The sequence below is a fragment of the Myxocyprinus asiaticus genome, chromosome 2 (genome assembly GCF_019703515.2).
Source record: "Myxocyprinus asiaticus isolate MX2 ecotype Aquarium Trade chromosome 2, UBuf_Myxa_2, whole genome shotgun sequence".
Lineage (NCBI taxonomy): Eukaryota > Metazoa > Chordata > Actinopteri > Cypriniformes > Catostomidae > Myxocyprinus > Myxocyprinus asiaticus.
In genome coordinates, this window is record NC_059345.1 from 23,234,773 (window position 1) to 23,249,316 (window position 14,544).

Genomic DNA, 14,544 nt, shown 5'->3' on the forward strand with positions numbered 1-14,544 from the left:
TGATCTGAAGGCGTATGCTTAAAAGTTTGAATTAGTTTTGTAGACAAAAATATAATTGTGCCAACATATTAATTTATTTAATTACAAAACTAAAATTGTATTTAAAAAAAAAAAAAAGTTTTTGAAATGGATGACTTGGACCGAATAATTAAGAAAAACAGCCACTAAGTGCCCACCATATAGATGGGAACTCCTTCAATACTGTTTAAAAAGCATCCCAGGGTGATACCTCAAGAAATTGGTTAAGAAAATGCCAAGAATATATTTCTGCAAAATCTAGGCAAAGTGTGGCCACTTTGAAGATGCTAAAATATAACACAGTTTTGATTTATTTTGGATTTTTTTTAGTCACAATATAAATTCCATATTTCCATTTCTATTATTCCATAGTTGTGATGACTTTACTATTATTCTAAAATGTGAAAAAAAAAAAAAAAAAAAAGAATGAGTAAGTGACCCTAAACTTTTGAATGGTAGTATATATATATATATATATATATATATATATATATATATATATATATATATATATATATATATATATATAAAAACATGTCCCTTCCAAAAGGGCATAGCTTTGGTTGGGGACAAAATTATTATTGCTTTTTTTTCTCTATTCTAACAGCTAAAATAAATCTTATAATCCCCTAGACCCATTGCAATTAACTTCTCATACATAGACAATTTACAGTATATAAGCTTTTTAATTATTTTCTAGTTAGAATTATTAAACCAAGTCCATGAACCACCTGTGACTGTTTAATTAGCTGCACTGCTGCTTTGATTGCCATGTGAATAAAGTATGCAAGCTGTTCAAATAATGCACATTTCATTTGAAATTATTAACCAGAAAAACTATCAGCTAGGTATTTGCTACCACTTGGTTAGCCAGTGAACTGTGGGATTCACATGGGTTGTTAAAGATGCAAATCCACGAATCTCCATCAAAACTGTAAGTGATTAGAATATCATTTTACAGTGTTACTGGTAAACTTGTCTCAACCACAGGAGAAAGAGCAGCAGATTCATGGGACGCTCATGGACTCCTCAGTCTGAATTAGGAACACTATGGTCCTAATAAAGTGCCTGACATGGTCTTATGCTGTTATTGCCCATCTGCCTCAAGGTTCGATGTGTTGTGCATTCTGAGATGCTATTTTGCTCATTAAAACTGTACAGAGTGGTTATCTGAGTTACCGTAGCCTTTCTGTCAGCTTGAACCAGTCTGGCCATTCTCTATTGACCTCTCTCATCAGCAAGGCATTTCCATCTGCAGAACTGCCACTCACTGGATGTTTTTTTTTTTGTTTGTTTTTTTGACACCATTCTGAGTCAACTCTAGAGACTGTGGTGCGTGACAATCCCAGCAGTTACAGAAATACTCAAACCATCCCGTCTGGCACCAACAATCATGCCAAAGTTGAAATCACTGAGATCACATTTTTTCCCCATTCTGTTGGTTGAAGTGAACATTAACTGAAGCTCCTGACTGGTATCTGAATGATTTTAAGCATTGCAATGCTGTCACATGATTGGCTGATTAGATAATCGAATGAATAAGTAGGTGTACAAGTGTTCATAATAAAGTGCTCAGTGAGTGTACATATCTGATTTACCAAAAAAAGAAAAAAAAAAAAGAAAAATCACCAATTCTAATCTGTATGGCTGGATGCTTTGCAATTTTTGCAGCTTGGTCTCATGAAAATTATGTGACTGTAGCAACATTTTTGCACAATTATATTATGTGGTTCCTTATATGTATCACTGCAGTTCCAAGGCGAAATGTGCATTTTGTGGAACTAAAAGCGAGTCTTTATTCCTGACAGATGAGGTTTTCAAGGTTAATCATGTTTTAAATCAATAAAACCTACCTCCCTATCTTAAACCTTAAACTGAACCTAACCGATAGTGTCATAAAAAGCTAATGTCACATGAAAAACAGATGAGGTTTTGAAAGTGAATGCACTATTGAGTTTTAAATAAAAAGAAAAAAAAACCTACTTCCCTAAAACTTAAACCTAAACCTAATCAAAAGTGGCATAAAAAACAAATGCATGTAACATGAAAAACGCCACTGTCATTTTACAAGTCACTTAATAATTTTATCGTGCTTCTATGACACTTTCGACTCATGTGCTCTTCTGAGTTCATACACCAGTCCTTTGCATTGCAAGTGCATCGCTTTATCTGTTGAGCTACTGCACAATTTTATCACACCCGAATACGCTTGTAAATGTAGTTGGTTATGTAATGCAAATGTTAAAAAATATTGTTTTAAAAGTCGTGCACTGTAGTAAAAGTGTTTAGATGTCATCAAATAGAATTGTGTGAAGAACAGGGCAAAATGTAATGTTTAGGAATAATCTGCCATTTTACTTGTAATTTCTGTGAAAGAGAAGTCACTGTTGTTGTTGTTGCACTAGTGTTGATTTCACCAGGAAAGTGTCGCAATATTTACAATGAGCCATGTAAAAATTATTTTGCAAAAATGTACACTACCGTTCAAAAGTTTAGGTTCACTTACTTATTTTTTTTTTCTTTTTTTCACATTTTAGAATAATAGTAAAGTCATTACAACTATGGAATAGCAGAAATGGAAATATGGGAATTATGTTGTGACTAAATAAATCCAAAATAAATCAAGACTATGTTATATTTTAGCATCTTCAAAGTGGCCACCCGTTGCCTAGATTTTGCAGAAATATGCTCTTGGCATTTTCTCAACCAACTTCTTGAGGAATCACCCTGGGATGCTTTTTAAACAGTACTGAAGGAGTTCCCATCTATGTTGGGCACTTAGTGGCTGCTTTTCTTAATTATTTGGTCCAAGTCATCCATTTCAAAAATTTTTTTTTTTTTTTTTAATACAATTTTAGTTTTGTTATTAAATAAACTAATATGTTGGCACAATTATATTTTTGTCTACAAAACTAATTTCAGACTTTTAAGCATACGCCTTCAGATCAAAAGGTTTTTAAGACCATGAGAAACATTTCAGACAAGTGACCCCAAACTTTTGAATGGTAGCGTAGGTATAGTAAGTAACATCATTTTATGAGACCAGGTTGAACTTTTGGGAGTCAGGGTACACAGGGGTGCTCAAAGGTTAACTATTTGCTAGTTTTGCCAACGTTTACTAAGTTCATGACACTGAATCTTTGAAAGATTCAAGATCCAATGTACTTTATAACTAAATAATAAAATGTCCTGCTTTTTTTTTCAGGGTTATATTGATTAAATAGTCGGTTCTTATTACATTTGGACAAACAAACATTTTTACTAATTTCTACAGTGTTTTGTGTACACCCTTTGACAGAGACTGCTGCACCATTATTTGAATGAGCTATCACTTTGTAGCAGTCTGTTATTGTGGTGTCATTTATTTCAGATTTACCCTCCCCTAAACATCACATAACAATGTGAACGACGGTGTGCTGTTTTACATGTCAGTTATAAAATTCTGTCTCTTCGAGACAACTTATAGCCTGCCAGTAGCCTGCTATTTCAGTATAGACATACCAGCAACCGCTTTCCTAAAATTGAGTTTTCCCCTTACACCAGGAAGAGCTACAACAAGCATTAATCCCCTTAGCCCATCTTCTTTCTGTCTACACCCTTAACCATGCCTGAAAACACACCGCTTGTTTTGCACGTTTGTACTTTTGTAGATTAATGTTTTGAAAGGAGTGTTTATGCACTCTGGTATGGTTTATGGATGTATTTCAAATCTTGTATCAAGGTTTCAAGAATTCAATGAATTATTCCTCCCTGTGAGTCATATGAACTACATAAAGTGCTGAGAAGTATATCTTAGATAGATCAACACATCCTGCTTAAATATGAACCATGGAAACTTTACAAAAGTCCAAGCAGACTATCCAATTTATGTAAACACTTACTAGCTGTAGAGAACTGATTTAATCTCAGATATCTTGAAATAGGTTCTGCTATATCCTATTTGTAAAAAAAAAAACCCATATGTCAAAACGTCACAGTCAATTAACATTCTTTAGAAGTAGGATGTTATCGGTGGGATTTCAGTTTAATATATCAGAGACAAAGCAAAAGCAACTCAAATCCCTGTGCAGCTCCCAAAGACCTGTCACAGCCCTGCAGGGAGCAGAAAGAAAATGAGTACGACAGATATGGAAATACATAAAAAGAAAAAGCTAAATAGAAAGAGAGAGAAAGACAAAGTGAGAGGGAGGGAGGAAGAGCTCTAGGAAAGCAATAAAACGGATAAAGAAAAGGAGGCATGTGGCAAGACAACACAACAGTGACACAGTCAGAGAGATACAACACAAAATGACAAGCCAGACAACAACAAAACAAAAATATGGTAAGATGATGTCATTCCATTCCTGAAGAGCATCAGCGTCTCAAAACAATGATGAATATTGCATGTCAAACATGTTAAACTGTTTCTGTAATCTTTTATTCTAGTGTGAGATGTGCTGGCTTTCCTTGTCTCTCTGCAAGGTCCAGGTTTACTGGAGCTTGTCACAATTGTTATCTCCAGCCAGGCAGGAGGGTCTGGCACTCCCCTTAGGGGAACGCTGGGATTCTGGGTTTCACTTTGAGGATGATGCTTGTAGCGGGTATTGTTTTAGCATGTGCTGTGTCATTTTTTGGCACAGCTGGCTCTGCTATTTTTCAGGTATATAGGAGAGATATTGAAGGCGTGGTGATTTGTATGGTCTGTCTGACAGACATAGCATGTTTGACCAATTGGAGCCATTGCATGGTGCTTTACTGATAAGGGCTAATTCTTCATACTGAGAGCATACATGCTTTCATACTAGAAAACCAGAACATGATCAGCTTTACAAAATGACATATGGAAGCTGTTAATTTTTTCCTATCAATTAATCACATCAGGTTGCCAAATAGGGGAAGAAAGAAACAGGCAGTGGGAGAGAAAGAAGGAGAAAATAAGAATTAGTCCATATACAATGATAGGAGTTGTCAGGGGTCTGGCAGAGAGAAGCCAACTTACTGCAACATATACACACAAACAGGAACTAACACAACACAGCTGTTCTCAGCAGAGATTTTCCATTGTCCATTCCTCACAGCTGGAATATATTTTTTCAGAGTTAAAAAAAGAAGCCTTTTTGGCATGATTGTTGACATTTACAATATTGTCAAAGCATATAAAGTGCTTATAGTACAAAAACAGACAATATAGAAAATAAAAAGGTGAAGTAAATAAAGAAATATAAAAAAGGAAGGGGAAATAAAAAGGCACAATGTAAAACATAATAAAATAAAATGGTCCTTCATTATTATTTGTAACGATATTTGTTTTATATGTTGTATGTTGTCAAAGTGTATAAAGCATATGAATTATAAAGCAGACATAACAAAAAAATAAAAAAGGTGAAGTAATAAAAAAAAATGTAAGAATTGAAGGGAAAATGTCTGGAAACAATTTTTTTTTTTGTTGTTGCTTGAGTGATTCAGCCTTTCAGCCCAGACCTCAAGCATGACCGTATAATGCAAGCATCCCCTTATCATGTAGAGATGTGTGGAGTTTTTATGTGTGTCTATACACACAGAGACAGCTACCTGAAATCAGAGGTTAGATGACAATGCAAAATTCACATTAAATAAATGTTTTTGCTTTTTTCCTTTGACAGAATCTAGGATAGGAAAGAGGTAGCATTTGGTGTCTGAGCTGAAAAAGCTGCAGTGTCGTCAGATGTAATAGTACATGTTGTTTAATCAAATTTTCTCTACATGCACTGGTGAATCCGTCATAAGGGAGCGAACCAAATTACAACACAGTGCACCTGCTGAGGATTTAGCCATTTACAGGTCTTCTTCTTCATCATCTCTCTCTCTCTCTTCTTCTTTTTATTTATTTATTTATTTTGTTCTTACCTCACTCCTACCTCTCTCTAAGCAAACAGTGCAAATTGGTCTTACTGGCAAGAAGAACTGGTGATGCAGGGCTTAACCACTGTCTGCCCCAGAAACCTGTGTGGAAGGCTCTGTGTGGTTTTTGCTCAAATGCATTTAATGTGTTTGCCCCCTCTTTCTTTTTATTCCATTATTTGCCTTTGGAATCAAAACTAGGACAGTCTCTTCTCTAAGAATTCTGCAGTGGATGACTTGAGATAAAGTAATATACTGACCCATTCAAATGTGAGAAAAAATATCTCTGTGTGTTTACCTCTGTGAGGCCAGAGTTCTTGCAAGGACATAAGGCAAGTTAAATAAGGTGAGAGGAAATCAGTCATTTCTAATCCATTTCTGAGATTCTAAATCTCTTTCACAGACACACATAAATAGTGACGTATGCAGGTTTCTTTTGGGTTAAGGATATTGAAATGTATCTAACATAAAGCTCCATAGAGATTAAACCCATAGGTGGTTTACCCATAGGTGCCCCACATAATATAAAATAATCCTCTGCATCTGAGAGGATTACCAAAACTGGACTAGTAGCTGAACTGGGAGAGATGTGGAATCATATTTTGAGTGTGCTGTAAGGTCAGTGTGTTGCTGATGGTAATAACAATATAGCATTGATACATGCGTTAAGTAATTCCACAACATTTCATCTCCTTTCAGCCTGAGGAGATGGTTAGTCTCCTTCTCTCTGTTTCTCTCTCTCTCTCTCTCTCTCTCTCTCTCTCTCAAACACACACACACACACACACACACACACACACACTCCGGCAGGGACAACAGATCGATCAGTCAAGCTCTCAGATGTTTGGCCCTAGGGAGCCTTGTTTAAAACCTCTTACCTCCAGACCTCAAGAGTCCAGCATGCTCAACTGGGCCTCACTGTCAGAGTCAAAACTGGAGTTTAGGATCAGCTGGAATGAATGAAAATATTAAGCTCCTCGGCTCCGTGATTGGTATTGTTCAGTTCTCACCTCCAGTTCAGTATTTGCATTAATACATGGAGTATTGCTCCACAATCAGATTAAGTTGTTAACTAATCTAATCGTAATTAACTTAATTAAGATGGAGTTAAGTAAAAAAAAAAAAATATCACAGGATATTGAAATATTACAGGATTTTGAGGTTGAAAAAAAAATAAATAAAAAAAAAATAAAATCATTTGTAGAATACTTCTTGGTAGGCACCACATTTTTTTTATTTTTTTTTTATGTTTTACCTGAAATTAAAAGTCTGAATATCTTTTGCATCTGATATTGATTTTTAAGTTCAAAGCAAATCAGCTTTACCTCAACCAACTTTGTAGCAACACTGGTACATCTTTCCATCTAACTGACATGAGACTCAAATTTCAAGCCACCTTGGATGTGTATTTGAGTGTGTTTTTTATTTTAATATATTTATGGGATTTTCTCTTTAAATCATTAAGTGTACAGTAACTGGAAAGCAGGGAGAAGAGAGGGAAAGGCACATGGCACAGGCCAGATTCAAACCCATGCCCCCATAATCACAAACACCCTTAAGCTGTCTTTTCACTGCATCCAGAAAATATACTATAGACCACATTTCCAGTGGAGAGTTGCACAGGGGCTGCATGGGGTTCCGACCATCTGCGGATGCACAATTTTTGGATCTGATTTGAGCTTCGGATGCGATAAAATATTTCAACTCATTTGACTACTTTGTGACTGCCCAAGCGTATGTGATGTATTCAAAACTATGAGTCTGTATATTTTGAGTTATGCAGTTATATATTTTTCCCTCAGATGTGTACGTGTCATTTGCAGTATTTACGCACATGCAAAACCTTCATATTTAACCTATATCTATGAATTTCTTATCCATATTTGCTGAATTATTATTATTATTATTATTATGATTGTTGTTAATTATCATAACTGTAACAGTATAATAATAATAAGTTGTAATTATAACAGTAAATATTAAGTGAATATTAATATTATAAACTTTCTTAAAAATTTCCACTTGGTTGAGAGCACATGCGCCACTTACTGTGCTCAAACAGAGTGTGTCCCTGCGTCCAAAATTGCATACGGTCACAGTATTACCTCTGTTTGATGAAGGATGCACTTCTCCGCCGGTAAAACAGTACACTCTTTAGGTATGCATGCGAGTCAGGCAGATAATACCTATCAGGATATGCTACCGGCATAACTATCATGTAGTGTGATATGGTGTGAGGACGGTACTAAGCCCTTACCCTACCCCAAACCCTAACCCCAACCCTAAAACCATGCGAATATAGCGTTGGTAGCACATCCTGATAGGTAGCATATATTTTCAGAACACCGGCCCATCAGGAAAAGTCCCGGTTCTCCCTATGGCCAGTCCGCCCCTGGCAGCAGGGAGTCAATGGGATGTGTGCATAAGTGCATGCACATGCGGGGTTGGATGGCAGAAAGAGTAATTTGATATTAACCAAATATACCTTTTCTCAAAGTGGGAGAAATTTGCCTTCAAATATCCCACGTCATTGTTGAGTAGTCTAATGATCCTATCTACTGGCTAAGGCGGAGAGGAAGGCAGGATTACCCTTCAGCCATTTTGATAACGCTCTCTCTCTCTCTCTCTCTCTCTCTCTCTCTCTCTCTCTGAGTGTGTGTGAATTAACTTTTATATTATGGGGCAATATTTGCCCCCTGGATTTCATTTTGGGGGACATTTTTCCCTTTATGGGGCAAATTTTTTTATAACCATTTAAATCATAAACTGTGTCTCATGCGTTTGTCAAATACTTTATTTAAAATATACTTAAGAATTTATTACCTCTTACCCTAAGAATTTAATCAACATAAATGAATGTATTATTCCGTGTATAACTAGGTTATATACAATTTTAAGAACTATATCAGATATTAAAATTAAAAAAACAGAAGAAATAATTAAAAGGGCATTTTTCCCCCTTACAATTTACAACCCCAATTCTGAAAAAGTTGGGACAGTATGAAAAATGCTAATAAAAACAAAAAGGAGTGATTTGTAAATTATTTTCACCCTTTGCTATATTGAAAGCACTACAACTAAGCATTATATGATGTTTTACCTTGGGAAGTTTTTTTATTTTTTATTTTTTTATTTTTTTATGTACAGTAATTTCAAATCAGATGATTGTAACACACTCCAAAAAAGTTGGACAGGGGCAATTTAAGACTAATAACAATTTGATGAGTTAAAATAACAAGGCAATGTGAAACAGGAGATGTTAAACAGATGAGGCAATCGTGTCATAGTATATAAGAAGCCTCCAAAACAGCCTAGTCCTTCAAGAGCAAGGATCGTTCAAGACTTGTCAATTTGCCAACAAATGCTTCAGCAAATAATCCAGCACATTGAGAACAATGTTCTCCAAAGACAAATTGGAAGGATTTTGGGCATTTCACCCTCTACAGTGCACAATATAGTTAAAAGATTCAAGGAATCTGGTCAAATCTCTGTGCTTTAAAGGGAAAGGCGAAAACCACTTCTGAATGTGTGTGATCTCTGATCCCTCAGATATCAATGTCTTAACAAACATCATTCATCTGTAATGGATATCGTGAACACTGGCTTGGGATTACTTTAGTAAACCTTTGTTAGTCAACACCACTCACCGCTGCATCCACAGATGCAAGTTAAGACTTTACTATGCAAAGCAGAAGCCCTACATCAACACTTTCCAGAAGCTCTACCAACTTATCCTGGCTCGGTCTCATCTTATATGGAAAGTAAAACAGTGAAACCATGTTTTTTGGTCCGATGAGTCCACATTTTAAATAGTTTTTGAAAAACACAGCCGTCGTGTTCTCTGGGCCAAAAAGGAAAAGGACCATCCAAGCTGTTATCAGCGTCAGGTCCAAAAGCCAGTGTCTGTATTGGCCAGGGGTGTGTCAGTGCCCATGGCATGGGTAACTTGCACATCTGTGAGGGCACCATTAATGCAGACAGATATGTACAAATTTTGGAGCAGTATATACTGCCATCCAGCACCGTCTATTCCAGGGATGTTCCGGTATTTTCAGCAGGACAACGTCAAACCACATACTGGCCGAATAAGCAGAGAGTGTGGATGCTAGATTGGCCTGCCTGCAGTCCTGACCATCTCCCATTGAGAATGTGTGGTGCATTATGAAGTACACAATACGGCAACGAAGATCCTGTACAATTGTGCAGCTGAAGACATGCATAATGGATGAATGGGGGAAAATTCCACTTTTTAAACATAACAATCTTGTGTCTTCATTGCCTAAATGCTTAATAAGCGTTATTAGAAGAAATGGTATTGTTTCACAGTGGTAAACACTCGACTGTCCCAAATGTTTTGGAGTGTGTTGCAATCATCTGATTAGAAATTATTGTACATACTAGTTGTAGTGCTTTCAATATAGCAAAGGGTGAATATAATTTACAAATCACTGTAATTTGTAATTTTTTATTAACATTTCACATACTGTCCCAACTTTTTCTGAATTGGGGTTGTAAAGTTTGGGGGCATTTTTGTAATTTTGAGTGGCATTTTTCCCCGAGACCCTTCTGACCCTGGTTTGTTTGTACCTATAGTTTGAGAACAGATTTGTACCCTAAAGTGAGCTAAATCAGATAAAGCCTTCCTTTGGGGACATTTTGGGTTGTCCTCGTTTAGAAAAACAATTCACACATTAATCAAATAATGATTAATAATGCAAAAGGTTTTATGTTAGAGTTAGGTTTAGGGTGTGAATAAGGGTTAGTTTATTGTAATTATAGTTAGTGTTATATAAAAACAATAGAAGTCTATGGGATGTGCTCATTTAGATAGCTGAGCAAACGTGTGTGGGTTTAGTTAGTGTGTGTGTGTGTGTGTGTGTGTGTGTGTGTTTACAGGTATGTTTTGGTGGTTTACTATACACTAGTAGTTCCGAGGGTATTATGCTATAAAGGTGGTTAATGAAGACATCCCTAGTGTCCCCGTAATTCAAACAGCTTAATAAATATAATAAACAATGTTTTTTTGAAAATGTAAACAGGCTAAAAGATTTCTGTGAGGGTTAGGTTTAGGGTTATGGGATAGAATAGATCGTTTGTACAGTATAAAAATCATTATGTCTATGGAGATTCCTAATAACGATAGGAGTACCAACACGTGTGTGTGTGTGTGTGTGTGTGTGTGGGCGGGTTTAAGTGGTTTATGAGGACTTTTTTTTAGGTTACAAACTGGGAATTACAAGGGTATTATGCTATAAATGTGGTTTATGAGGACATTTCTAGTGTCCCCATAATTCAAATTGCTTAAAAAACATACTAAATGCAGAAAATTTTTTGTGAGGGTTAGGTTTAGGGGTAGGGTTAAGGGATATAATCTATAGTTTGTACAGTATAAAAATCATTATGTCTATGGAGAGTCCTCATAATGATAGCTGCACCAACATGTGTGTGTGTGCGTGTATGTGTGTGTGTGTGTGTGTGTGTGTGTGTGTGTGTGCGCGTGTGTGTGGTCAGGGGAAATGGTCCTGTGAGGTTCGGCTCAGTAGACTTGCAGGGAATCTGGTGTCTCCAGTCCTCTGCACTCATCACTTTGCATAAAGGCTACCGTTAATGCATAGCACTCGATGGAGTTACTCTTCCTAAGGTAGGAGTTCTGATTTCATACTCATCTGGGTCAATTTTTTCCCCCACTAAAATCCTGAATCATTATATGGACATGCATACTAGAACCATTTCACTACTCTGTAATGCCAGTAGTGCAAGTAATGAGTGGTGCCTTTTATGATTGCACTTGAGACATTTGAGTTGGATTTGAATGACCTTTCAAATCCCATAATCTTCATTCATATCATAAACCTGCAATTTTATTGCCCTACTGCTCATGCCCTCAAACCATTGTGAAGTTCCATTTGTCCAAGTCTGGCTTTAGGGTGAAGCTCAGGTCCCTGCTGTTGTCACAAATGATATGTCAGGAGCATGAAGAAGCCATTCGTAGGAGCCCTGCTGGGTCTGTATAATTTAACACGAGGCACTCAGCAATGGGCCGGTGCCAAAATGCTCAACTGCAGATCTCATCTAATCATATTCCTCTCCACACAGCACCATGCAGTTGTTCATAATTGGCTCCTTCAAATGTGTTTTGTTAGGTATGATTAGTCATACCCCATAAGAGAACTGACACTCTTGTCTATAAAAGGTTTGACCACACTTGCATCACTCTGAAATTTGGGTGAATCACATGAAATCTGTCAAGAAAGTTCCAGGTCATATTTCATGCCAAAATCACACACACACACACACACACACACACACACACACACAAGAGATATTTTTTTTTCTTATATAAAAACTTGGAGTTAGAGGTGTCTTATTCTCATTACTGTAATACAAAATAGATTATAAACATAATAATAATAGCAATAATAATAATAATTTTATCTGATCAATAATAATAATAATTTATGCTGATTTAAATCAAAAGATCATTGTATTCCAGTTATTTTACAGTAACAAGAATCTAATGTAATCATCGAGGATAATAGGGGAGGGGAAAAAAAAAACAGACAAACAAACTTGCATTACGTAATGAGAATTATAATGGGAATGTCATTATAAAAAAAATGGCTGAGGAACGTCTGATATATCATCTCAGGTTTGGCACTGCATTGCCGCTCCATGCACAAATACTAAGTCTTTTTATCAAAAGATAATTCTGCTTGACGTTCAGTTTTCTGAATGGTGCGAAAAGTCCTCAGTCTTGCACTAATTGCACATTCAATGTAATTAAAGAGGACCGTCCAGTTGAGACGCGTGCACAATAAACGCTGGCTGGCCACTATCCTCGCAACCCGTGGCCGTGTGCCAGAACGCAGCTGCTTTAGCAGAATGCCGGTGGATCATCGCGTCTCTTTGAAATGCGGCTGGTTGCAGGCGATGACGAGGACGCGCGCGCGCGTGCTCTCTCGCCGCTCTTCAGTCTGAATGAGCACGAGCCTTGTCCTGCCACGGGCTCGCGTTCTTGAGGAATTCGTGATCAATGAAAGTGAAAGAAGACTAAATAAGAGAGGACAAACGCGATAATGCGTCCACGACCGGCAGGAGAGAGGGTCAAGACAATTCCTTAATGGGTGAGTTAAGCATAACAAACATTTATTGTTGGTCACCTGCAAGAAAACACTTGTAGCTGTGTCTATTTGTATGATTCGCTTTGAATGGACATGTTTTTGCAAATATGTAGCCTATATAATTTCGCATTACCTCGTCTTTTGAAAAAAAACAACAACAACAAAAAAAAAAAAAAAAAAACAAATTTTAACAACTGCAATTGGTATCTTTCCCAATCGTTTTTCATGTGGTGGGTGACTCATCTGTTAAAAGTAAATGAAAGTCTCATTGCACTATTGTTTACTTACTTGTGTATGTAAACGAGTCTAAGTTTAAAAATGGATGGCAAATAATGAGCACTTTTTTTTTTTTTTTTTTTTTTGACGAGTAAATAAAGCCATCTATTTAGATGGAAATGTCATTGCAGCTTATTATAATACTTGCACTGGAGTACTGGAAGAACTTTAGTCTTTCCTCTGCGCATCACTTCACATCCATTAGGATACTCATCTTATTAATCAAGTCATTTCAACTCATTAAGTCAAACATTTGCATGAAATAGAGTCATGACCTTCTACAAGTTACTCCACAGGCTACTATTCACAATTCACTAGTAACAGAGAGTGTAAAATGAATCAGTTTTTAGTGACATTTAAATGCTTTGTCTTTGTTCAAAGAACTCCAAGTCTTATGCAATGGTATGTAGAGGTAGACTGATCAGCATGTGTTTGGTCATGGTAATTGTAAGAGCAGTTGCTGAGGCATGTTTGCCTTGAGCTGATTAAAAGCAATAAAAAATGAATGAGCTTGCGCGTACTCGGTTCGAAAAGTGGGATCGTTTTGAGCATCTGTCCTAAATTCGTGGCAAGTGTTTTCATGTTTAAATCAAATTTTGTCGTGAGATTTTGCGACACAGTGTCTCCGCATTCCTTTGCGGTGATAAGAGAAGCAGGGGTTATGCGTAAAGGGGATTTGGAGAGGTACGCACCCGAGACGCGTGTATTAAGTTCGAAAGTGGACGCTGTAATTAGATGAGATAACGCAATACGGCTGACATCATCCGAATACAGAGTGGCATGCGTAACTGCGCAACATTTAACGTCGTTTAAGACGGAAATGATGGGAATGGGTTGAATGACATTGTTAATTCATATGTGTGATATTAAAATGTTTACACAGCAAACATCTATCCAGGCATTTAAGTCTGTTTTTTGAAAAGGAAATTGATTGAAACTCATTAGAGGAAGGTGTGTGTGTGCGCGCGCGCGTGTGTGTGTGTGTGTGTGGGCGGGTTTGGGTGGTTTACGAGGACATTTGTTTTTAGGTTACAAACTGGTAATTACAAGGGTATTATGCTATAAATGTGGTTTATGAGGACATTTCGAGTGTCCCCATAATTCAAATTGCTTAAAAAACATACTAAACGAAGTTTTTTTGAAAATGTAAAAATGCAGAATGTTTTTTTGTGAGGGTTAGGTTTAGGGGTAGGGTTAGGGTTAGGGGATATAATCTGTAGTTCGTACAGTATAAAAATCATTATGTCTATTGAGAGTCTTCATAAGGATA

General features: G+C 36.7%; 1 protein-coding gene across 2 annotated transcripts in view; it reads left to right on the top strand.

Moving 5' to 3' along the window:
- Window positions 1-12,883: 12,883 nt before the first annotated feature.
- Window positions 12,884-14,544, top strand: part of htr2cl1 (5-hydroxytryptamine (serotonin) receptor 2C, G protein-coupled-like 1) — a 174,527-nt gene continuing 172,866 nt past the window's right edge. The window contains exon 1 of one of the 2 annotated variants that reach the window (XM_051722998.1): window positions 12,884-13,001. The gene's annotated coding sequence lies outside the window, so the exon portion shown is untranslated. The remainder of the gene's footprint in view (window positions 13,002-14,544) is intronic. The other variant, XM_051723008.1, reaches the window with a different exon arrangement.